Source organism: Musca autumnalis, unplaced genomic scaffold, assembly GCF_047663935.1.
Source record: "Musca autumnalis isolate F117 unplaced genomic scaffold, ASM4766393v1 scaffold_153, whole genome shotgun sequence".
NCBI lineage: Eukaryota > Metazoa > Arthropoda > Insecta > Diptera > Muscidae > Musca > Musca autumnalis.
In genome coordinates this window covers 135948-161478 of record NW_027411704.1, presented here as the reverse complement: position 1 = coordinate 161478, position 25531 = coordinate 135948, and the positions used below count along the sequence as shown (strand labels likewise).

Here is a 25531-nt window from a genome sequence, read left to right as displayed (position 1 = left end):
TATAGATGTTTGAAGTAATTTTTCCATGACGATGTCTGCTACTACTGGCGAAGCCGGAGATCCCATTGGCATGCCTTTATTTTGTTTATAAATTTTGTCTCTATAACTAAAATATCGTGTATCCTTTATACACAGTGTCAAAATCTCCATGAAAAGTTCTTTTGGTATCGCTGTGTACGTCCGAATAATTTCCCATTGGTCTTCTATCGCGTTTAGCGCCAAATTAACAGGAATACTGGGGAACAGCGATACCACGTCAAATGATACAAGGACATCATCATCGCTTATTTTGATGTCCTTGATTTTGGTTTTGAATTCCTTTGCGTCCTTTACATTGTAAACTGAGTCCTTGGTAAGATGTTTTAAAATGTCGACAATGTATCTACAAAGTCCTATTGCGGGAGAGTTCACAGTTGAACAAATCGGTCTGAGAGGAATTCCATTTTTATGAATCTTGGGCAAGCCGTAGATTCTTGGTGCAACTGCCGTTTTGGTCGTCAGTTTGAGTTTTTGAATTTCATTAATAATATTTAATTTAAATAATTTATCGACGAGTGAATTATTTTTGGTTTGTAAGTTGTATGTAGGATCCCTTGGAAGTCTTCTATATGTGCAAAGGTCACCTACAATCGCTGACATTTTGGATACATATTCGTTTTTATCCATAGCCACCGTTTTCCCACCTTTGTCCGCACTCATAATTAAAATGTCTTCGTTTTCTTTTAAATAGGTTTTGCACCGTCCCACTGTGTTAAGTATTAATTTGTCTGTGGTGTTTATCGTTGTTTTCTTCATTTGATCGTCTATGAGTGAAACTAATTTTGTTCTAGCTACCTCTTGTTTCTCCTTGTCATTTATTGTTTGTATGCAGTCTTCCCCTTCTGCAATGACTGTTAGGAGTGGAAGTAATTTTTGAAACTTATACATACTATTAGTACCAAATTTGGTACCAGTTTGATGTTGCATGATGGGATATAGGTGGAATTTCGAATTGTTGTATGAGGGATTGTGTTGGTGTTTAGATACGGATTTTTTGAAATGCATACAAGTTTAAAATTAGGCTGATTGATGATTTATTGAGAAATACGAAATGTACTAAATGTTATTAAATGACGTTGGGTGTAGCAATGAAGATGGAATTATATCATTAGTGCGTGAAAAGTACAAAATCGCAATAAATTTGGTATTGGGCTAAGGAATAGAAGTGAAATTCTGATATATTATTGAATACTAGAAGTATTAAATAATACTAAATATTGAAGCACTGGTATTGGGTGAATCGATAAATTGTGTCTAGGTTAACACGAATTCGGTTTCTAAATAATGTACTGAAATCAAAAAATCAAACGTACCTTTTCCACAAAATTGTTCTTATCTTTGTTGTCTATTCTAAACGTTATAGTAAGTTCATTTGAAAAGTTAGATCTATGCGGCTAATGTTTTACAAGAAGGTTTTTACATACTGAAAAAAAGGCCTAAAATAAAATGTCTAAAAATTAACTGTTATATAGGGTAACATCTTCTGAATAATGGTTTTCTACATTTTGATATCATAAATTCCAAAATTCGGTTTGAAAATGGGATAAAATTTTCAAAATACCCATACCGTTCTAATTAAACATGGACTGGAATTTAAAATGTAGGCCGCTGTTGAAGTGTAGAGAGCTTTTTTTGGAAATTCGAACGAAACGTATACGAGCAGTACTTGAAAGAAACTAAATATCAATTCAAATAGGTATTAGTACATCAAAATGTTCAGTGTTCTCCATATTAAATATTGTTTATTTGTATATTATTCCTTTTCCGCTTACAAAGTAGCGGGCATTTTGCTAGTCTATATATAAAAGGAAATGGTGTTAGTTACTACGCTTATAACTCAAGAACCGCTGAACTGATTTTGACAATTCGCACCAATTCGGAATGGTCTCATGGCAGAAAAGAAAAAAACCTAAAAAAGCCGCGAAAATCTGCGAAAATTTTGCAAAAACATTTTTTGACACATTTCTATGTAGTTTGGTGTTTGGAGTATACCGTGACATTTTTTTGACAGTTTTTGGTGAAAATTGTATATGCATCAACTGTCAGGGTCCATTTTACTCTGTTTTGTCAATTTCTAAAAGTTGTATAGACATTTTTTATTAACACTCAAATCGATATTCATTTATTTTTAAGCGTCTTTTTAGAAAATTAACAGCGTAAACTTTGTTAAAAAGAGAGAGTTTAGTTTAGAGTTTGTAAATATAAGTAGTGGTTTCGGCCAGATTCCGATTAAAAAGATGAAGATGAAAACGCTGGAAATGGTTTCCACAGTTTTGAGGAAAAAAGTACAAAATCCATAAAATTGGTGGGTTATTTGAAAAATCTAGAGCTCAGAGGTAATTTCATTGGAAATGAGGTTGTGGCATATATGGTAGCATGGGGAGGGTGTGCCACGTTTTTGTTCAAAATGTCCTAATATCAACACCGTTAAAGTCTTTTCAAATATTATCTTGGCTATAAGTTTTGATATATAAATGTTTATAATTTTGTTTTTAAAATATAATTTTTGAGAATTTACAAAATGTCTAAAAAGTGGCTAAGCCGCCCCACCCATGGGGCAGCTTTGCCACCGACGTGGATGCCTACGCCAAGGGACTCTAAATATTCATTTACCATACTTCTTCCTTAAATATCAAAATTTTATCCTATAGTGACGTTTTATCTATTGAATAATCAAAAATTATACTACAATTGACAAAATTGACAGAAACAGATCCTAGCATTCAATTGAAGTTGGTATGTTGAATTTAGATACAAAAGATATAAGATTACGTCAATACGATACGTTTAGCATAATATTTGATTTTTACTTCACATTATAGTGTGGTATATCTATAACATAAACAATATAAGTTAATCCCGACAAATTTCTCACATTAACACACCCCATCCTGGCATAGGCGCCCCACCACCCAACCTGCTTCATAATATGAATAATCTTGGCATTTATAATTATTTTTTAATACAAATTATTTGGATTTCTATTCTTTAGGAGTTGTCTTTTAACGGTATAAAACGTAAAGGCCAAAGGCAAACCAGATGTAACAAAATATACCTACCATGAACAGTTTTTCGCAATAGCCTGAAAAACACAAAACTGCTTTCATCATCAATCATATGTTTGATACAAATGCCAGGTTTTGGGTTATGATAGCTCTTCGCTAAACTCACAATTTTCCTTTTAACGGTTTTTTTTGTAGACGAGTCCTCAAAGTCCACTTTTCCCAAATTTTGTGTTGGAGATGCCCGAAGGACTGGACCGACTGGACTGGGTGAAATAATACGATGTGCACAGTTTGGGCCAATCAGAAACTCCCTGCGAGAGTTATCTTCAGGATTTGAAATTTGAAAACGCCAATTGTGGGTGTTCTCACTAGAAAGAAGGGCGGTTGGGTTTCTGCCGTAAGCCTCGAAAATATTTCAGTAATGGAAATATTTTCCTCAAGATTCATCCACCAAGGAATAATGAAATGGAAAAAAGGAAAAGAAAATGCAATGTTTAGAATTTTGAAATAAGAACAATAATGGTTCTTCTTTATTGAATGTGTGAAACAGGAACGACCGCTTACCAAGGACAACAGTACTGGTTGATGCTCAGTTAACAAGTGTTTATTATGAAGTAAATTACAATGTAGTTTTAGTAAGAATGTTCAAAGAGAGAAAATGAGAGCATACAGGTACAATTCTGAATAGAATTAGGGATGCCGATTGCAAGTATTTCGGAACGTAGAAAAATGCGAATTAGGGTTGTCGATTGGGGAAATCCGGCGTGAACATCCCGGGCCCCTTGCAGTACCACTGCAATAAAATATGCCTCGGTTGTACCGTGTATTCTCTCATTGCGTAATACAAATTTAAAGAACTATAAAGATTAAAATAAATTATAAAATGAATTAAAAAATTTTAACTTAAAACTAAAGAACTTAAAGTAGATATGCTCTGCCATGGTGCTTCCAAGGTAAAGGGATGAATTACAGCATCGATTGGCAGCTCTCCTTCGGAATATAGCATATGTAGGTATCTTGAAAGGAAGTTTGTGCTTTGTAGGGAGGAACATACAATAGTGCTTACGAAGTATTGGATGAACAGCAGAACCTTTGGAACATGAACTTGTACCTCGGAAAGAGTACAACAGCATAGGAAATTTGAGTTGGAAAATTGAATATGAAATTTGGAAAACAATGTCCTTGAAACATAATTTCGAATTGGTTGGTCGGAATGAGTACGAAAGTATAGAAAATTGATACTGGAGAAATAAGTGTGGAGTTTTACTGTGTAAATAGTACAACAGTATGGAAAACATTTCTTTGGAAAGGAGTTTTGTAGTTATACTTTGGAAGTAGTACAACAAGGCGGAAAAATGAATCTGGCAAATGGATGGAATAAATGCCTGGATGATTCTCGGATTGGACAGTGTTTCCACTGGAGCAACACTTTCTTTGGAATAACCCTGGTGAGTGGCTACGGACGTACATAAAGCTATTCGCATATAAATGAACGAGGTTCTCGCTCCTTGACAGAGGCCGTAGAACTGAACATCAGTGGATGGAGAATAACCATAGAAGTAGTCAGGAAATTTGACGCAGTCTGGAGCTAGATGATATTCTCGACAAGATGACGGTGATATGAGACTAGTATATTGTATAAATAGAATTTCAGCCTCATCCGAATGTGAACTGCAAGGTACATCACACGGAGTTCTGCTTGCATAGGATATTATAAATGGAAAATTGTCTGATAACTGGAAGGAAGTACGAATAGCCAAGTACGGGTTACCAACGACAAATAATGTGTCGGTTAGTAACTGAAATGCATGAATTGCATCACCTGGGTGGTTGCTAAAATGAATTATCTGGGATGGAGTATGGTTAGAATGACGAATGTTGGATACATGCAGGATGAAGTTGTTTCGTAGGAACCTCAATTTTGGAGGATGTTTCGGAAATCTTGAATCCCACAATAGACTCAAATTTGGAATCTGATTGCCGAAAATAAACAAATTCAACTTTGAAATCAGTTGCAATGTACTGGATGAAATATTCGCATTAGTGGCGATTGTCGGAAAGAAGTAATTTTTCTTGGAACACAGAGGCTTATTTGGAAATGTCTCTGTCAATTGAATAAATTTTGGAATTAGTTTATCATATTCCGTATAGTGCGGAATATGAATCTTGCCTTTGAAGCAGGTGAGTATTAGATCGGATTCAGAATACCCACGGGTTGAAAGTTCATTGTATCGATTAATGTATTTGGAAATTGATTTATCACACTCCATCATGCCAGACAAATTCATGTTCTGGAACGGAATAATGGATGCACGAAGACGCTTCTCGGAAGTGGAGGACGTCTTTGGATTTGAAGCATGGAATACAGGAACTTGATGAGTGACACGGGAAGGAAACTCATCCTGGGATGGAACAACGGATGCATAAGAGGACCTCTCGGAAATGGAGGGCCGCTCTGAATCGTGATCGCGAAGTACAGGAACTGGATGAGTAACACCGGAAGGAAACTCATCCTGGAATGGAAAAATTGAGGTGCATGGAGACCTCTCGGAAGTTGGATTGGAATCAATGAATGCAGGAACTGGAAAAGAAACACTGCCAGGAAAACTATTCAGGAACAAAAGATTGGATGTACAAAGACACCTCTCGGAAGTGGACGGTTCCTTGGGATTGAACCAAATAAGTGTAGAAACTGGAGAAGAAACACCGGAATGAACATCTTTCACCAAATCAGAGCCTACCGGAGCACCTTCGGAATTTGGAATACATGTTTGAATGCCTCCACTTGAAGAAGTGGACTGTATTGGAGAATCAGAAATTTGAGTGGAGTCGACATTCAAACAGGATCGGAACTTGTGCTATGTAGCTGACTTGATGAATAGGTGTAACTAGAATCATCATGGAGCATGACATGGTGTCGCTTCTGACAGTGGACACATGTATTCTTGGATAGACAATTTTTCACTCGATGAGTTTTGGAGAAACAGTTGCAGCAAAGACTGAATTGTTTGATCTTTGCTGAACGCTGCTGTGGATCCATAGAAATGAAGGAAGGACACTTTCGGATTGAGTGCACCGATGATAAACATAGTCGGCATGTTTGAGTAGAACTTTTGCTCTTAGTAGGAATTGAAACCTCGAAGTGCAAGGAGTAGCTTCTTCTGGAATATATAAGGCAGATGATATGTCTGGATTCTCGAATTGGATCATTACTCGTTTCAATTTCGCCAAACATGTGGAGTAAATGATTGCGGCATTCCGGAATTTCTCTTGAAGTCTAGACACATTCAGAGAAAGATCGGAGTTCGTACTGGTATACTCTTGAATACAACGATTATAAGCGGATTTTACTTCAGACCATGTGATATCTATCTCGCTTATATGAATTTTAACCAGCTGTATTGTATGGATTGGAATAGTGCCACTAGTCATGCCAGAACTGAATTGTTCAAGGCGACTGAGTGAACTCGCAAACGTATATGCCATTTTGTGAATGTTAAGGAATCGATCACCAGAAGAAATAAACGTATCACGAACGCTTAGGATGGATTAGGAATAATGGAAATCGTATCGGAGGAAATATTTGAATTGGAAACTGAAATGAGAAGAAGCAGTGTTCTCGTTTTCCAATGGAAATGAAATAGAAAATAGTAATTGTCTCCTCAGAAATCAGAAACTTTCCGTTTGAATGGAGAACTAAGCACTTCGGAAACTCTGGGCAAATCTTTTCCCGTTAAATTTCTCAGAAAATAGGAAAAATTCGGGTATATGTCGGAAAATATTAAGGAATGGACGACTTCAAAGTATTTTCGTGAATAAAAATCGCCCTCTAGAGGTTTCGGAATACACTATAAGGCAGGATACGAGCAGCAAACCACAATTGTTGGATAAAGTAGCAGGATCCGGCAGAAATTTTTTCAATAATGGAACAATAGACTTTATATAGACCAGTTTCTTATTATAAGCGACCCCTTGCGAACGTTTGGCACACTATAAACTCGCAACAGGCCACAGAAATTGCGAAGACAAAGTTGCTTCAAAAAATGGAAAAAATCACGAAAACTTTGAAAAAATGAAAGTGTTTCAGTTATTTCTGTATTTATAAAGCGCCCCCTATCGGAAGAATGGAGCACTAGAGATCAGGAACAATAAGAATAAATGTTAAAGACTGTTCGGATAGAATAACGAAAATCCCAAAAAGTTTGGAAAAATACTGAAAAATCAAGGATTTTCGCTTATTTTAATTAATGTGTAGCGACACCTAGCGGCGGGATGCGACAATACTATTCGGAACAGCAAATCAAGTCGTCGATTATGAAGAATTCTCGGAAGAATTACCGAAATTCCCGAAAAAAGTTGGAAAAAGTAATGAAAAATGTGTTCTTTGGAGAAATTAAGTTATGTGTGGAGCGACACCTACCGGTGGAAATATGAACTAAATGTGATGGCGAGTGGTGAAACTTGATAATAACTCCAAAGAACTCGGAATAATTTCGAAAACCACGAAAAAATTTAAAAAAACAGAAAAACAAGTATATTTTCCAGGTATCTTCGTATATAAACAGCACCCTCTAGCGGCAATATGGATAACTATATGTCAGCAAGAATGAGGTAGCTAAACACCTCACCTCTATATACACGATAATATATAAAAATATTATGTGTCACACACAAGTTGCAGACCGACCATATAAACGGGCTTGGTGTAGGGTGTACTGGGAACAGTTTTATCTCTGTTGAGTGAAACAAGTAATAGTTGGATAGATCACTGCTTGTTGACTGAGTGAACTTACTCAACAGTAATGAAGGAGAAAGAATAGAAGTAATGTGCGTGTGGGTGTTTATATGAAAAGCAGTGCTGCTGGTAAGGAGACTGCAATGCTGGTTGGGTCTCTAACAACAACAACTACTGTTGTAATGACTGACCGCTTGTTGAATAAACACACCAACAAATCAATAGAAATTGAATTGAAATGCTCTCGCGACAAAGCGGAAAGAAGAAATGTAATGCAGACAGCACACTGTCACGAGTCAAAAAAACGAATTGAATATTTAAATTGTATTTGGATGCGAGGAAATATAAAAATGAAATGCAAGAAAATTATTATTTCAATGGGAAAAAATAATAATTTTCGAACCAATTAAAATGCACAAATTAATTGGGAATTGAATGGATAATTAAATATTGGAACTTAATAACACGAAACTGAATTCAATTATATGGAGAAAATTGGAAATAGAATTCGGAACACTGTGCGCGAAATAAAATTGAAAAATCAAATTGCCGACGGCAAAACGCACTTGAACTTTGGACTTTAAAATCACTTCTTGTATGCACTATTGTTTCACTTTAGGGAATCGAATATACAAAGCACAAACTTACCTTTTATCGATGAAATAAGAAGATGAAAATGAATGGAGATGGAAGTAAGGATGAACTTGATGAAATCTCAGCAACAAAAACTCGCAATCCGGCTCGATTAGGACCAAAATGAAAACGCCAATTGTGGGTGTTCTCACTAGAAAGAAGGGCGGTTGGGTTTCTGCCGTAAGCCTCGAAAATATTTCAGTAATGGAAATATTTTCCTCAAGATTCATCCACCAAGGAATAATGAAATGGAAAAAAGGAAAAGAAAATGCAATGTTTAGAATTTTGAAATAAGAACAATAATGGTTCTTCTTTATTGAATGTGTGAAACAGGAACGACCGCTTACCAAGGACAACAGTACTGGTTGATGCTCAGTTAACAAGTGTTTATTATGAAGTAAATTACAATGTAGTTTTAGTAAGAATGTTCAAAGAGAGAAAATGAGAGCATACAGGTACAATTCTGAATAGAATTAGGGATGCCGATTGCAAGTATTTCGGAACGTAGAAAAATGCGAATTAGGGTTGTCGATTGGGGAAATCCGGCGTGAACAAAATTAGATGATGCCGTCAGGGTTTCTTGGAGTTTTTAGGCCAGTATCTCAGGAAGTATGGACTGGTGAAAAAAAAGTTCAAAACTATCTAAGAGAAGCTGCTAAACTTCATTTATGGTGTGTGGTAGGTACGCGAAGGAGTAGATTGATATGGTCCGCATTCAAACCCGATCTATATCCGGAAGGAGTAATACGATTTGCAAAGTTTGGACCAAATCGATTGCGCGAAGGAATGGACCAATATGGGTCAACTTCGAACTTAAACTAAGTTTGGGCAAGGTTTTACGAAGTTCAAAATTCAGTTCGGTTGATCCGTTCGAGACTTATCGTGCACACCAGCCAGACAGACGGCCAGACGGGCGGACAGAGCCAAATCGACTCCAAATTGTCTGAAAGAACTTCGTCCAACAACCTTAGGGTCTAAAACTATTATTTCGATGAGGCACATTTAGCCTAAAGGCTGAGGGTATAAAAAGCAAGAAGTAGGAGGTACTGATAAGAAGAAAACCATCGATTATGAAACGAATGGGGGCGTTACGATACTACTTTGCAAAATATGTTATTTGCTTAATAAATATATATTAGTCCCGATTTGCAGTTGCCCAATTGTCAGTTTATGGGACAGAGATTCGACGAAAATAGAAACACTTGCCTCTCAGTAGCCTCTTTCTTCGACAAACTGACAATTACCGAAAGTACAATTGTCTAATGCGCATTTGCGTCAAAGATCGTCCTAAATAGTTCAAAACAAAGAAATATTTTCAATTGAACTCGACAACAAAGCCATCGACTTCAGTAATACGACTTCTAACAGACTGCGATACGAAGTTCGCCGGGTCCCCTAGTTTATTATAAAAAGAGAGGAAACCAGAATTTAGCAAAACATGGTTTGCAATATTTTTAAATCAATTCGTTCTAATCTCAATTTGAACGTGAACCTTATAGCTTAAGGCCTCAGTAATTATTTGCAAAGATCAATATGTTCACCATGCTGTAACAGGGTGCGTATGATATTTAGATATGTATTTTAGAGAAATGTCATACGCCCAAGGGAAACAAAATATTTTCAGAGGTAACTAGTTTAAAAACATTTACTTCGTCCGAACCGCCGGGGCTGTCAGATATGGCGATTTCTCGCCAAACGTGGCTATTTTTCAACGCGTTTCGCAACTTAATTTTTGACTTGGCGACATGGCGATTTTTTGGCGGATTATAGAATAGTTGGCGATTTCGTTGGCTAATTTTAGGAAATACCCTCTTTTTTATTAGTTTAACAAATTTTTTGTATTTTTATGTTTTATATGTAACTAGCTGAACCCGGAGCACTTTGCTGCCCCGACTACGATAAAATATAATGGAATGCCGTAATTATATTAACGTTTTTAATATTTTAACGAATAAATATAGGAGATATGAAGGAGTTATATACCTATTCAGGGTTGTTATGGAGTTACTATGGTATTTTTTTTTAAGTTTCAGAAGGTAACACTCCTTCGAAAGCCTTTCCGCCTATAAGTATTCCTAATGATTTAGATATATCATAATAAAACATACATCTTAAGAAGTCTCTGAAAGATATGATACTTAACAGCCTTGGTCAATTCCTTCCCAACTATAAGTACTTCTGTAAATAATGATGACTTTCACTGACTGCTAAGTCTTCAAAATTTCATTGAAATTGAACATACGCAACAAAAACAATAAATCGACCGAAAATATATATGGGTAGCTATATTCCTATATGAACCACTCTCGATATAAATTGTCATATTTATTTTTAGACCAAATCCCGTCTTACATTCACATTTTGTGCATAAAATACGGAAAATCAGCCGAAAATATATATGGGAGGTATATTCTAATCTGAACCGATTTCGGTATAATTTGTCCCATTTATTTCTAGAACGAATTGCGTCACGCTTTCCAAATTTCAGTGAAATTGGACATATGCAGTGTGTCCAAATCGGAACCGGTCTCGATAGAATTTGTCAAATTTATTTAGAACAAATTCCGTCAGACATCCCAAATTTTTAGCGACATTGGACACATATAGCGTGTTTAGAGCATCAAATACAGAAAATCGGCCTAAAATATAGATAGAAATCTGAACCGATTTACCAAATCCCGTTACGCATTCCAAATTTCACAGAAATTGGGCATAAATAGCGAGTTTGGTTCATAAAATACAGGAATCGGCCGAAAATATATACAGGAGCTATATCCAAATCTGAACCGATTTCGATATAATTTGGCACATTTATTTCTAGACCAAGTTCTGTAACACATTCCAAATTTCAGCGAAATTGGACATACATATATAGCGTGCTTGGTGCATAAACTACAGAAAATCGGCCGAAAATATATATGGGAGCTATATTCAAATCTGAACCGATCTCTATATAAGTTAGCATATTTATTTCTCAAACAAATTCCGTCAGACCCTCCAAATTTCAGCGAAATTGAAAATATACAGCTCGTTTGGTGCATAAAATGTGGAAAATCGGCCGAAAATATATATTGGAGCTATATCCAAATCTGAACCGATTTCGATAAAATTCGGCACATTTATGTCTAGACCAAATTCCGTTACACATTTCAAATTTCAGCGAAATTGGACATATATAGCGTGCTTGGTACATAAAATACAGGAAATCGGCGAAAATATATATGGGAGCTATATTCAAATCTGACCCGATATCTATATAATTTAGCACGTTTATTTCTAGAACAAATTCCGTCAGACCCTCCAAATTTCAGCGAAATTGGACATATATAGCGTGTTTCGTGCATAAAATACGGAAATCGGCCGAAAAATATATGCGTATGTGAGCTATATCCAAATCTGAATCAATCTCAATATAATCTGGCACATTTATTTCTAGAACAAATTCCGTGAGAAATTCAAAATTTCAGCGTAATTGGACATATATAGCGTGTTTGGTGCATAAAATAAGGAAGTCGGCCGAAAATATATGTGTATGGGAGCTGTATCCAAATCTGAACCGATTTTGATATAAATTGGCACGTTTATTTCCAGACCAAGTTCCGTCATACATTCCAAATTTCATCGAAATTGGACATAAATTGCATGTTTGGTACATAAAATAAGGAAATCGGCCGAAAATATATGTATGTGGGAGCTATATCCAAATCTGAACTGATTTGAATATAATTTGGTAAATTTATTTCTACATCAAATTCCGTCACACATACAAAATTTGGAGATTGTATCTGTAATACTTCTGAAGATATTTGCATACAAAATCTAAATTTTTTGGAGGTACCTCCGTTTTGATGCTATATCTCGAGATCAACGCGAAATTTCAAAAAATGATATAGCCTATTTTCATTCCAGGCCATGTAGCAATGTACCCTAAACATTTCAGTAAGATCTGTTCAGCGGTTTTCGAGTCTATAAGGCACAAACAAACAAACAAACAGACAAACAAATTTTAATTTTATATATATAGATGTTAAAAACTTAATTCAATTTGTAATATATTCCCAAAAAATCCATGGATGTGATAATTTCGTAAATAATTACATAACAATGATAACACAGTATTTTTGCCTTCGAGTGTAAATCAAAATTCTTAACGGTTTGGAAGATATGAGACTGACAAAATACGTATGTCCTCTTTATACCCTACACCACTATATGGTAAGGGGTATTATGTGTTAGTGCATTTGTATGTAGCATACAAAAAGAAGCGACATAGACCCATAGTTCCTTCTAGGGATATACATAGAATCACTTTCTGAGTCGATTTATGCATGTCCGTCCGTCCGTCCGTTCGCAACATACAGGTCGCATTTGTTGACCGATTTCGCTGAAAATTGGGGAATACCATTTTTTTAGCCGTCGGAAGATCAAGTTTGAAGATGGACTATATCGGTCCAAGTTTTGGTATAGCCCCCATATAACGGCACCTCCCGATTTAAGGTATTTTAAGGATCTTAGCCGCATTTGTTGCCCAAACCAGCTGAAATTTTACATTTGACGTTCCCAATGGCCGCGAAATTGCTCCACTAAAAATTGTCAAGATAGGTCCACGGTTCGGGATAGTCCCCATATAACGATACCTCCCGATTTAAGGTATTTTAGGGATCTTAGCCACATTTTTTGCTTGAACTAGCTGAAATTTTGCATATGTGGTTTCCAGTGGCCACGAAATTTCGCCACTTAAATTGAGCCAAATTATATCGAAATCGGTTCAGATTTGGATATAGCTCCCATATATATGTTCGCCCGATTTCACGTATTTGCTGCACCAAACACGCTATATACGTCCGATTTTGATGAAATTTGGAATGTTTGACTGACTTCGGTCTAGAAATAAGTGTGCCAAATTATATCGAAATCGGTTCCGATTTGGATATAGCTCCCATATATATTCTCGGCCGATTTCACGTATTTTCTGTACCAAACACGCTATATATTTCCGATTTCGATGAAATTTGGAATGGATGGGGGTATATTAAGTTTGTCACTACGTTTGTAACTACTCGAAATAATCATTGCAGACCCCACAAAGTATATATATTCTTGATCAGCGTGCAATTCTACATCGATATAGCCATGTCCGTCCGTCTGTCCGTCTGTCCGTCTGTCTGTCTGTCCGTCTGTCCGTATGTGGAAATCACTCTAGCGTCCGAACGGATTGCCGTAGGTTGATGAAATTTTGGGAAAATATGTTATATTTACGTAGGACTTTTGGTATTGAAAGCGGGCTATGTAGGTCCACGCTTTCGTATAGCCCCCATACAAAATGACGCGTGACGCGTGGCCATTTTAAGGAATTTTTAAGATATTTGACCTATTTTACCACCGAATTGGTTGTAATTTGGTACTTTGTGTCTCCAGAGGCCAAAAAATATACCTACCAAAGTTGTGTTATATAGGTCCACGTTTTTGTATAGCCCCCATATAAGGCCCCATATAAAGTACGCGTCATTTTAATATATTTTGAATGTATTAGACCCATTTGACCACAGAATTGGTTGTAATTTGGTACCAAAGTTGGGTTATATAGGTCCACGTTTTGGTATAGCCCCCACATAAGGCCCCTTATAAAGTACGCGTCATTTTAATATATTTTGAATGTATTAGACCCATTTGACCAAAGTATCGGTTGTAACTTTGTATTTCCAGAGGCTAAGAAACATTTCTACCATAAAACGTTTATATAGGTCCATAATACAATATCTCCCGATTTTCTATATTTTGAACGTTTTAGCCTCATTATCACACCGAGATGGCTGAAATTTGGTATTTAGTCTTCATTAGGCGTATAAAACTTTCCCCCAGAAATTTGTAGGTATAGGTCCACGCCATCATATAGCCCCCATAGAACGGTACCTTCCGAATTTCGGTATTTTGAAGGTTGTGGCCATATTAATCCACCGAAATGGCTGAAATTTGTGGTGGAGGGTATAAAAAGTTCGGCCCGACCGAACTTAACGCTTTTCTTACTTGTTTACAAAATACGTTTGGAACCACCACTGAATATTCTTGATTCGGGTAAATTCTGAATCGATACATGCATGTCCGTCCGTCTGTGTTAATCACTATAACTTCTAAACTAATTGGGATAATACGCTACAATCTTTTGCTTGAAGGCAGTACAAATTCAAATATGGGCTATAGCCCCATATACCTATACCGCCCGATTTCAGTTTTTTTGTAGTTCTAGATACTTTTTTTGACTGAAATTATTACCTATGTCCATGATATTTGATTGAGAAATTTCGTGATCACTTGGATCGAAAATGGCAACTTACGGCTAATTCTGTCAGAAAATTTAGCGAAAAATTAAAAAAACGGAAATCGGCCGGTACTGTTATATACAGTCTGTCGCAAAAGTTAGTATACACCGTTGAAACCAAAATTTATTAGGGATAAATATCACTATAACGTATTGAAAACAACAAACAATTAGTTTTATTTGATAGACAAGAAGGTTGTCTTCCGTAATAACAATTAAAAGTGCGCAATATTTGCATACATTAGCAAATGTACGGTTCGAATCCCAAAAAGACCAACATTTATGTCGCAAAAATTAGTATACAACGGAGAATCCTTGTGGAACTGTGTAAAAAATTCTTGATATTTTTGAACAAAATGAAACTAAATCTGTACTTAAGATCATAAGGAGTATATTAATTGGCTTTAATGGCAGTTATAGTACTTATAGTGACAAGTCCAACGTACTCTGGATCGTAAAATCCACAAAAAATGGTCATCTACAAATACCACCGACGTAGCCAGGGGGGGGGCCCGGGGGGCCCGGGCCCCCCCCCGAAATGATTTTCGATCCCATAGGATATTAGCTTATGCTATACATTTTTTGTTAATTTTTGAATAAAATTTTAAAATGTTTTAAATTTTTCAAGAAATATGTAAAGTATTTGGAGGAAGTATTACAGAGAATTATTTAACTACATTGGTATACTAATTGTCCAACATATTTGAAAGTATAAAGACTAATGAACACGTTAGGCTTTTTGAGCAATTTGTTAAGTTTAAAGGTGTTTAAGTGTTTATTCGTAATTTTAGGCTGACTGCAAGTGTTACTGAGTTCAGAAGAAACTGTTTATTTGTATTTGTTACGGCTTTAAATACCATCTAGACAAAACATTGTTGCGATCTTTTGTTTTTGAAAAATTTGATAAGAGTAATTCAACAATAAAAGATACAATCGTTGCTTAATTTTGTGGTTTTAAATTTTTGTATATAGTTTTTAACACGTTTTTGTAATAAACTACTTTGAACATCATAACAATTACAAATTCTTTATGTCTGAAATTTGCAAAAAAAACCATATCAACCATTTTTTGTGATATAATTCTGTTCCACCGCAGTGTTGCCCGTTGAAATTATTTGAAACTGGTCTCTTGCTACAAATTAGTAAATGCCTATTGTACCAAAAAAGGATTTTTCTGTCGTATTTTTATGTTTTGTTTGACCTTTTGAATGATAATAAAATCAAGATTATTGACGTTAAAGTTTATATTTTATTTATTGCATATTATTTCCAACATTTGGAAATTACATTGAATTTCATCTTCATTGTATTTTGGGAAGTACTTTCAATGGATACACATTTCTAGAAATGTTCCTTTTCCTTCTTTGGCAAAGGACTTTGTGACGACAAACGAAATCAAAAAAAAAACTGGTCGGAAACAGATTCTTCTTCGTCAAAATCTCAACAAGTATCAGTCGGCTTTGCGGACAGGAATATACCCTGAGCCTGTGTGAACTGAAACTTTCATCTATGGGCAGATCGAACAACGGATACACAACCAAAATCCCTTAACCCAAAGCTATGTATTAGGAGATTTTCAGAATTGTGTAGTCATTTGCGGACGTATGAACTTGCCAATTAAATATAGATTTTATCATTGATCACAAGTGTTGCCGAGAAGGTACCTGAAGAAATGGACCGGACCAACATAGTTTATTTTAGAAGTAGATATCATTTTGGGGGTCATTCCTTTTAAAAGATATTGCGCCCACCAGTCATTTCAGTTCTTCACCAAGGTTGTTCATTTTCGAGCTAAAACTAAGTTTGGACAAAATATTACTAAATCCAAAGTTTGGTCCAAATCTGTGGCTCTATTCACGAAAAATCGCACATACAGCTTTAGCTAAAATTCTTGATATTTGAGGGAAAATTCCAGAAGGAGTAGACCGAAAATCACCATCTTCGAACTTTATAAAAGGCTCGAAGAAATATCGCGATAAAGTTGTCGTGCGCACCAACCACTACACATTGCCGTAGGCGTTCTTTACAGCTTTCGGGCCATTTTCTCTCGAAGTATGGACTTGCCCCTGAAAAAACATGTACTGTAGTAATAGAAGACGAGAACGCTTGTTGCAAAATACCAAAGCGTTTCCCGAGAGGTCTTTTTGTTTATTAATTTATTTATTTCATATTTTTACTTATAACTAAATTATTACCAAAATAGTCTGGCTTAACCCATTTTGTTGTTTTAATATTTAAAACAACAAGTTTATTAGTAGAGAAGGTTTGGCATTGTTCGCCAAGGGGTAAGGCAAGGAAGACTAGTTTCGATCCACGCCACTGGATCTCATCAGTTCCCTTTGTTTCTTGTTTGTGGATATTCTCCACCGAAGTTATTTTTCAATAACTTCTTCAACAAGAAACTTTTTATACCCAAACATCAATCGTCAGCTCGAAGTATAAACGTAAACAAAGAAAAACCTTCAATGAGAAGTTTTTCTTTAGTAACCTAACACAACTCCGACGAAAGTGTTTACGAAACATTTTGAAAAATCAAAATTGTAACAGCTATCCCAATTAAATAAACGCCACCAATGTTCTAAATTTCTACCATAAAGGAAGTGAAGCCATATTTACTAATTATCCAGAGAGGTCTTAAACTGCACTTCCCTGAAAATTTTAGAAATTCTCTGTGGAAGGATATCGAAAGAGTGGATCGATATTGTCCATATTCGAAGTTGATCGAAATTTGGGCAAAATATCACGAAGGCCAAATTTTGGACAGTATCGGTTGATCTGTTCGAGGACTATCTTGTTATCCAGGCAGCCACCCAGATGGACGAACATATATAAGTGGACTCCAAATTTTCTGAACACATTTCTTCTAAACACTCTTTGCCCTTAAAACCGTTATTTCGATGAGGCACATTTTGACTAAAGGCTGAGAGTATAAAAAATGTAGATTGGGAAAAATTGTGTTTATGGATTTTTGCTAAAAGAATGTATACATGTATAGACCTTGGATTGGCGCCAGAATTTCATTTTAAAAGAATTCAAGACTGGTTGCCAGAGTTTTCCTAGTTCCTGATCAATTTATGAGAAGATCTACCATAGGAAACCAGAATTTCTGTAAGAGAAGTCCGACGATTGTCCCTCGATTGGGTGCTAGAATTTCATCATGGATGGACTCACTCTTGCTCAGCATTAGTTCTCTATCAAGAAAACCACTATGAGCCTTCAGAAATTCTTTGCGATAAAATCTACGATTGGACACCAAAATATACTTAGGGAAATAACTACAATAGGTTTCTTTATGACAATAACAACGATTGAATTTCCGAAATTGACCATATTTTGACACGGCAGCGTGATAAAAGACAAAAACCTGTAAATATAAAAAAATACTACTGGATAACGCCATGATATCCGAACGTTCCCCTCTGCATAAATCAATTCTCTACTAATCCCATTTTCCTTCCATAAATTGCTCAATAGAATTCGAGTGGAAAATTGAAGCCGTGATTTTGAACTTTGTGAAGTAGGAAACAAAGGAAAGGTCCTCAACATTCCATGTAAACAACAAAATTAAATGTTAAGATATTTCTAAGGTTTTCCGATTGTATACTCTTTCTTTTGGTCTTACCGAAGTGATATCACTGAATTAAATAACATTCACTGTAGTTGTGAGTTATTTGATAAATGATACATCCAAAAATATATGCTATTATTAATATATCCATTGTTTTGAACATATATCGACTCTGATATATTGTCAAAAAGACAAGGGACATTGGTCAAGAAGTCTTACGTCATTTTAACTAAAATATAGTAATGAACAATATTTCATCAGTAATATAAGTCTAAAATAAGGTTTACGTTTTTGCTAAATAAGAAAATTTCGCTAACATGAACTTTCAAAATTTTGGTCAGGTGGGCCCCCCCCGAAATGAAATCCTGGCTACGTCCCTGACAAATACAACAACTGTAGCGACAAAATTCCGGATGTTATGTCCTGTTTATGAATTCTAAAGCCATGAAATGCTCAGAGAAGCTCTATAGTTTCAATATGGGGTGATCTTGATCGAGTTTCGACTTGTCCTCTTTGAAAAACCGGGAATTTCTTGAAGGTAACCCATACTTTTGAGGCCATTGTCCTTTTGAAACATGTAATAATCCTTAATCCTTACACATAAAGACTTTAATTTTGAGTTAAATTTCTCACAAATTAAGTCCCTTTTCACATTTCCACCAAAAATAAATAGTAGGAGAACCTCAAATTCTGGTGTAACCCCACAGAGATACTCCACCACCACAGAAGGATATGATAGCTAATTTAAAATTTTAATACAGAGCTTTCTCTGCTGTTATAACGCATGGATTGTGCAAAAACGTTCTGAAAAGCTGTGTTCGCTTCACTTAGGACCAAAATACAACTAAATGGATCAGTTAGAAGTAGTTCATTAGACATTAGTAGGATATTAGACACTAAGGACACGAGAAGCATGTCCGATACTGCTAAAAAGCCGGTAGGACAGTATAACTGTAGCGCTTACAACGGACCTTGAGGTTCTCCTACTATCTACTTTTGGTGGGAACATGAAAGGGGGCAGCATTTGTGAGAAAATTAACTCAAAAGGAAAGTCCTTATGTGTAAGGATTAAGGATTATTACATGTTTCAAAAGGACAATTGCCTCAAAAGTATGGGTTTCCTTCAAGAAATTCCCGTTTTTTCAAACAGGACAAGTCGAAACTCGATCAAGATCACCACATATTGAAACTTTATAGCTTTTCTGAGCATTTCATGGCTTTAGAATTCATAAACAGGACATAACATCCGGAATTTTGTCGCTACAGTTGTTGTATTTGTAGATGACCAATTTTTGTGGATTTTACGATCCAGAGTACGTTGGACTTGTCACTATAAGTACTATAACTGCCATTAAAGCCAATTAAAAAACTCCTTATGATCTTAAGTACAGATTTAGTTTCATTTTGTTCAAAAATATCAAGAATTTTTTACGCAGTTCCACGAGGATTCTCCGCTGTATACTAACTTTTGCGACATAAATTTTGGTCTTTTTGGGATTCGAACCGTACATTTGCTAATGTATGCAAATATTGCGCACTTTTAATTGTTATTACGGAAGACAACCTTCTTGTCTATCAAATGAAACTAATTGTTTGTTGTTTTCAATAAGTTATAGTTATATTTATCCCTAATACATTTTGGTTTCAACGGTGTATACTAACTTTTGCGACAGACTGTATATGTTATACCAACACGTAGGTCGATATAGCCCATCATCGAACTTAACCCTCCTGCAAACAAAGGAGGCATCTGTGTAGTGTCCTATCTCGATTTATCTGGATACTAAAGTTATTAGCACAGACGGATGAACGGAAATGCATAGATCGACTTAGAATTTCACCCTTATATACTTTATAAGGTCGTCACAAACAAAAAAAAAAAAAAAACAACTTAATATAATACAAATAATAATAACATAAATTTACGAATTTTCGGTTTGGCGATTTTTGGCGATTTTCGATACTTTATTTGGCGATTTGGGTTAAAAAAAAAACTGGCAGCTTTGCGAACCACCGACGTAGCCAGGGGCAGGCCCGGGAGGCCAACAAACGTCTTTCAGAAAATATAGCCAACCATTTTAAAAAAATTAAAATAAGATCTCAGTACCTTCAATGTTTGCTGGAGAAGATTTCCGACTATCGGGAACATTAAATGTAAAATTGGAGCTTTTTTTCCAATCAATAGCAAAAATTATCAAAAAACCTAAACACTAGGAAATCCAAATATAAACGTGAACCTATGACCACAATTTTTGGAGGAGAAATTGTTTGACTCATGGAAATGCCGAATTTCCAATCAAAGCTAATTCTGCCAGAAAATGTAATAAAATGTTAAAAAAAATTGGAGAATGTGAGGTATTTTTATTGTGAAAAATCTCTCTGAAGAAGTGGGAGGGAATCGCACATACGACTTTTTTATAAAAAAAAAAAAATAAAATCTAATTTACATCTAATTTTGAATTTGTTGTTTGTTTGGTTATTTGTGTTTTAGGATGATGATTTTCTTCTGGTAACCTTGCAGTTTCATCCGGACATTGTACATCGCCTCATAGCGTAATTTAGCGTAATTTGGGGGCGTAGCCGAATTCAGCAGGACCCATTATTAAAAATCATCATCGAGTGAAAAAAGGTACAACATAATTTGGCCAGCATTTTTCAGCTATGGACCGATCAAAAAAGGTACTTACAGAAGAAAGCGGGCCAGAATCATGGGGTGCCAAATGAAACGGCAGGAGAACCCAATGAAGAGCAACCACTTTCCGCAAATGAGGAGGAAATTATATGCTATGTATCCAACGGATATCCAGCATCTCCTGCAATGAAAGGGTATTTTTTGTATTTTTAAATAGTAATATTTATTTATTGTCCTTAATACACTTATCTGGAAGCCAAACATTTTTTTCAGATGAGTTTGTAGTTCGCCGGAATTTTAGAAAAGGAATCGTGGCAGGCAACAGGATGGGAACAGGCGAATGAATTTACCGGAACGATTCCAACGTGTTGGCCGATCAGTTAAAGTTCATGTTAGCATCTCGCCAATGCGGGAACAATGATTATGATGTTGTTTCTATTATTGAAGAGTAGCGATAACTAAGCATATATTAGACATTCAATCCAATTATCATTGAAATTTCTTTATAAGTCTTTATAATTTTTTCATTTTAATATTAAAGTAAAAAGTATATTTGAAAACAAAAAAACAAAACAAAATGCTGGACGCTGATTCGAAATAAAGTTACAATATTTATTTTAATTAAAATTGCCATTAATAACCAAAGTAAGTATAAGTGTATGCATTCATAATATAAATTCAAGAATTCCACAGTTCTAGCTCAAATGTTCTGCAAGTCAAAACTGGCAAGAAAAGATTTGAAATCGGCGTTGGATGTGAACTAATAATAAAATGGACCACAATAATGGAACAGGTTACAAAGGCGGAAAGGAACAAAAGTCTGGAATAATTATTAGAACCTCTAAAAGCTCTGAAGTGCTCAACTCTCTTTTCCCAATTCGTTAGCGATTTGTCTACCAAATATTTTAGATCGTGCAAAGTTGTCTCCAGCACTTCGTGTTTGTTTCCTTTGTGGCGGCGGCCGTGGAGAATATGCCATACTTTTAGAGACTACTGTCAAAAGCTGAATGACATAATGTCCGTGAAACAAAACGAAAATTACTTAACTGGTGAATTGGATATTTGAAGCGAACCAGTAATATGTTACGTCATAACTAATTTAGATTTGAATTGAATTTGTCTTCAATTACACTGGAAGAAATGAAGGGAGGAGCATAAAAAAAGATGGAGAAGACTAATTGATTATATTCCAGAGATCCAGAAAATGTGGAACCAAACAAACCTTATTTCTCAAAGAAGGAATCCTGCTAATCAACAACAGCAACGTGTTTCGTTAGGAAAATCAAGCTTCTTTCCTTGGAAAAACGCAACTTTGGACACTTGCCTGTGTTGAATGTTAAGGAGCCGCCGTCTTAAAGCAAAGTTGCAAATGAGAATAGTAATTGATTCAATCGAATCCGATTATCAGTGATAAATGTTTCCGAATACGGAAGAACTGCAATTCTACGTCGATTCGGATTATCAACGGCCTCGGGGAACATTAGTGATTATATATCACCACAAATATGCTTCGAGGCAACGAAGGTACACATACCCCACAGAGATGAATGGACACACAGCAGCCAACCTCTAGACTGTATAGAGATCTATACTGACAACTCTAAGATGGAAACAGGCACAGGAGCATGCGTCTATAGCAAATCCCTTGGTCTACGACAATCATACAAGCTGAACGAATATTGTAATGTCTTCCAAGCCGAAGTTTTTGCGATCAGAAAGGCCGCGGAACTGATAAACAACATGAGAGGGGAAATAGTTGGACCGGTGTCTATTTACGTCGATAGTCAAGCGGCCCTAAAATCACTCAAGTCCCATTATATCAAGTCCGCGGCTGTTCTAGACTGCAAACACGCTTTGGAGCCACTAAAATCAATCGTTACCTTGTCTTGGGTCCCAGGTCATTGCAGCCTCGAAGGAAACGAGGCATCCGACAAACTGGCACGCTGCGGATTGGAGTCACAAAACATTGGAATCAACAACTCCATCAAGCCACCACTGTGCCACTTCAGAAAAACAATAGAGCAGAAATGTCGAGAGAAATTCTACCAACATTGGCAAAACACGCCAAACTGCAGCACATCAAGGGCAATATGGCCAATTCCGTCCAAGTGAAGAACCGCCTTACTGCTCTCAATGAGGAAATCAGACCTGAAACTAGCAGTGGGGATTATCACGGGTCTCTGCAGAATAGGATCCATGACGGGCAAATGGGAAGAAGACAACACGACTGACTACTGCAGGCTGTGCAAGGATGAGGAAGAAATAGAGACGATCGAGCACCTATTATGTCGCTGTCCTATGCTCCGTTCTAGAAGACATTGCACCATGGGCGTGCACACCATCCAATCTTTAACAGCATACTGCCAAACAGAGCCGTCGGATCTACTACACATGGCAAAACGCCTGAAATGTCTCCAACGTGCTGAGAACAGGACAAGCACCACCTCTACCCAGAAGCATTGTCAATCACGTCCCAGCTACAACTAACCACAATCTTCACGACTACCATCTTCACTACATCTATATCTGTATAACTACCACATCTACACTCTCATCTACAACCTCTTTCTACTCTTACAGTTACATCGGAAAATAACATCCAATCTACAGACATCACCTTACATCATTACATCTCACCAGCCATCACCTCACACCCGCCATCACCTTCACATCACCACCACACCTGAACGCATCTACAACCACATAACTGACAATCTTCATCTATCCACAACTACTATCACACATCTATATCTCTTTTATATCATAACCACGTCTATAATCCATTTCTACATTCAGGATGATCACAATGGACCCCAAGGTCTCCCAGTGGAGTGGCCGTCATCACAGCAGCTACGCATCCTAAAACCTAACCTATTGGTTAACGATAAATAGTTCAGTGTGAACTAACTTATTATTGATCATATGTTAAGAAGCATTATGTAGATCAGATGACTAACAGCTCTAATGAAACTTTTTTCCTTAAGAAGAGGAAACTTATAACCACAGAGGACAAAAATTCTAACCAAAGAGGAAAGAAGACTCTCTCATCAGAGGAGAAAAATCTCTGACCATAGAGGAAAACAACCTCTATCCTTAGAGGGGGGAAGCTGCCAATGAAGCCCTTAACCCTCGTCTATAAAGACTTCCTTCAGGTCGTCTATAAAGACTACTTAACGTTCGCCTATAAATACTCCCTTTCGCTGGAATATAAATATTCCCTCAAGCTCATCTATAAATACTGTCTTCAGCTCGTCAGTAAAGATTACCCTTAGCTCAAAAACGACTGCCTTCAGGTGGTCTGTAAAGACTTCCTTCATCTCATCTGTAAAGACTCCCTATAACTCGTCAATAAAGACTCCCTTCAGCTCGTCTATAAAGACTCCCTGCAATGTTTTGATGAAATTAATGAAATATTGTTAAAGAGTGTATATTTGCTAGGTAGTTATTTGTTACACTCTTTATGATTAAAAAGTTTTGGTTCGGGGGCGACGTAGGGGATGGAAGATACCAAGGAACGGTCCTGACCGGCTTTAACATAGCAAAGCCCAGGATTTATCTTGGCCCCTCTTTGGGCGTCGGGTTAGTAACCACCCTCCCCACAAAAAACAGCCTTCTATGAAAACACGAAAGAAAAGAAAAACAAACCCCTCTAAAGTTGACGAAACCCGCAAACGTTTTAAGGACCATGAGAGCGGAGAAAAGGAGAGAGGAGATGATGTCTTTGAAACTGAAACATCCTCCTGTATAGACCAGCAAGGTAATCTGGTAACTGATACAGATAGTGTGCTAAGGATATGGAAAGAACATTTTTCTGAACTGCTGGTATCCAATAGTAGCGAAGTCGGCGAAGATACCACAGATGAATTAGTATCCTTTCAAGTTTCTCCTATATTGTCCAATCATCAACACGGGTTTCGAAAAAGTCGATCTACCATTACAAATTTACTAGAACTAACTTCAAATGTTAATGAGGGCTTTCGAAATCGTTGCCAAACGGACTGTATTTACACTGATTTCAGCAAGGCTTTTGACAAAGTAAATCATGAACTATTATTACTCAAACTAAACGCTATTGGCTTCTCGCCTTCATTACTTAAATGGATAAAATCATATCTCAGCGATAGGGAGCAAACAGTTAAATTTGGCACTGCTATATCCGATAAAATATATGTTACATCTGGGGTTCCGCAGGGGAGCCATCTTGGACCGGTATTATTTACACTATTTATTAATGATCTGCCAAATGTTTTACAAAACTCCAATATTCTCATGTTTGCCGATGATGTCAAAATATTCCAATCATTCAGTGACCCATCGAATCAACATCTTCTACAATCCGATTTAGACCGTTTCTGTCATTGGTGCAATATAAACATGTTGGAGCTAAATGTCCTTAAATGTAAGCACATGTCATTTTTTAGACTAAAGAAGATTGATACGTTTTATCATCTTAATGATCAGATTGTTGAAAATGTTGTATTCATTAACGATTTGGGAATATTCTTAGACAACCGTTTAAATTTCAAGGAACATATTTCTGCGATTACAAATAAGGCCTACAGAAATCTGGGATTTATCAAAAGATGGAGTAGAGAATTTT

General features: G+C 36.3%; 1 long non-coding RNA gene across 1 annotated transcript; it reads right to left on the bottom strand.

Annotated features, from left to right (window-relative positions):
- Nucleotides 1-3537: 3537 nt before the first annotated feature.
- LOC141391843 (uncharacterized) lies at nucleotides 3538-7757 on the bottom strand. The gene is made up of 2 exons (XR_012409728.1): nucleotides 6923-7757; nucleotides 3538-6702 (listed from the first exon to the last, which is right to left on the bottom strand). It is a non-coding gene; the product is annotated as an uncharacterized lncRNA (long non-coding RNA).
- Between the last annotated feature and the right edge of the window lie 17774 nt (nucleotides 7758-25531).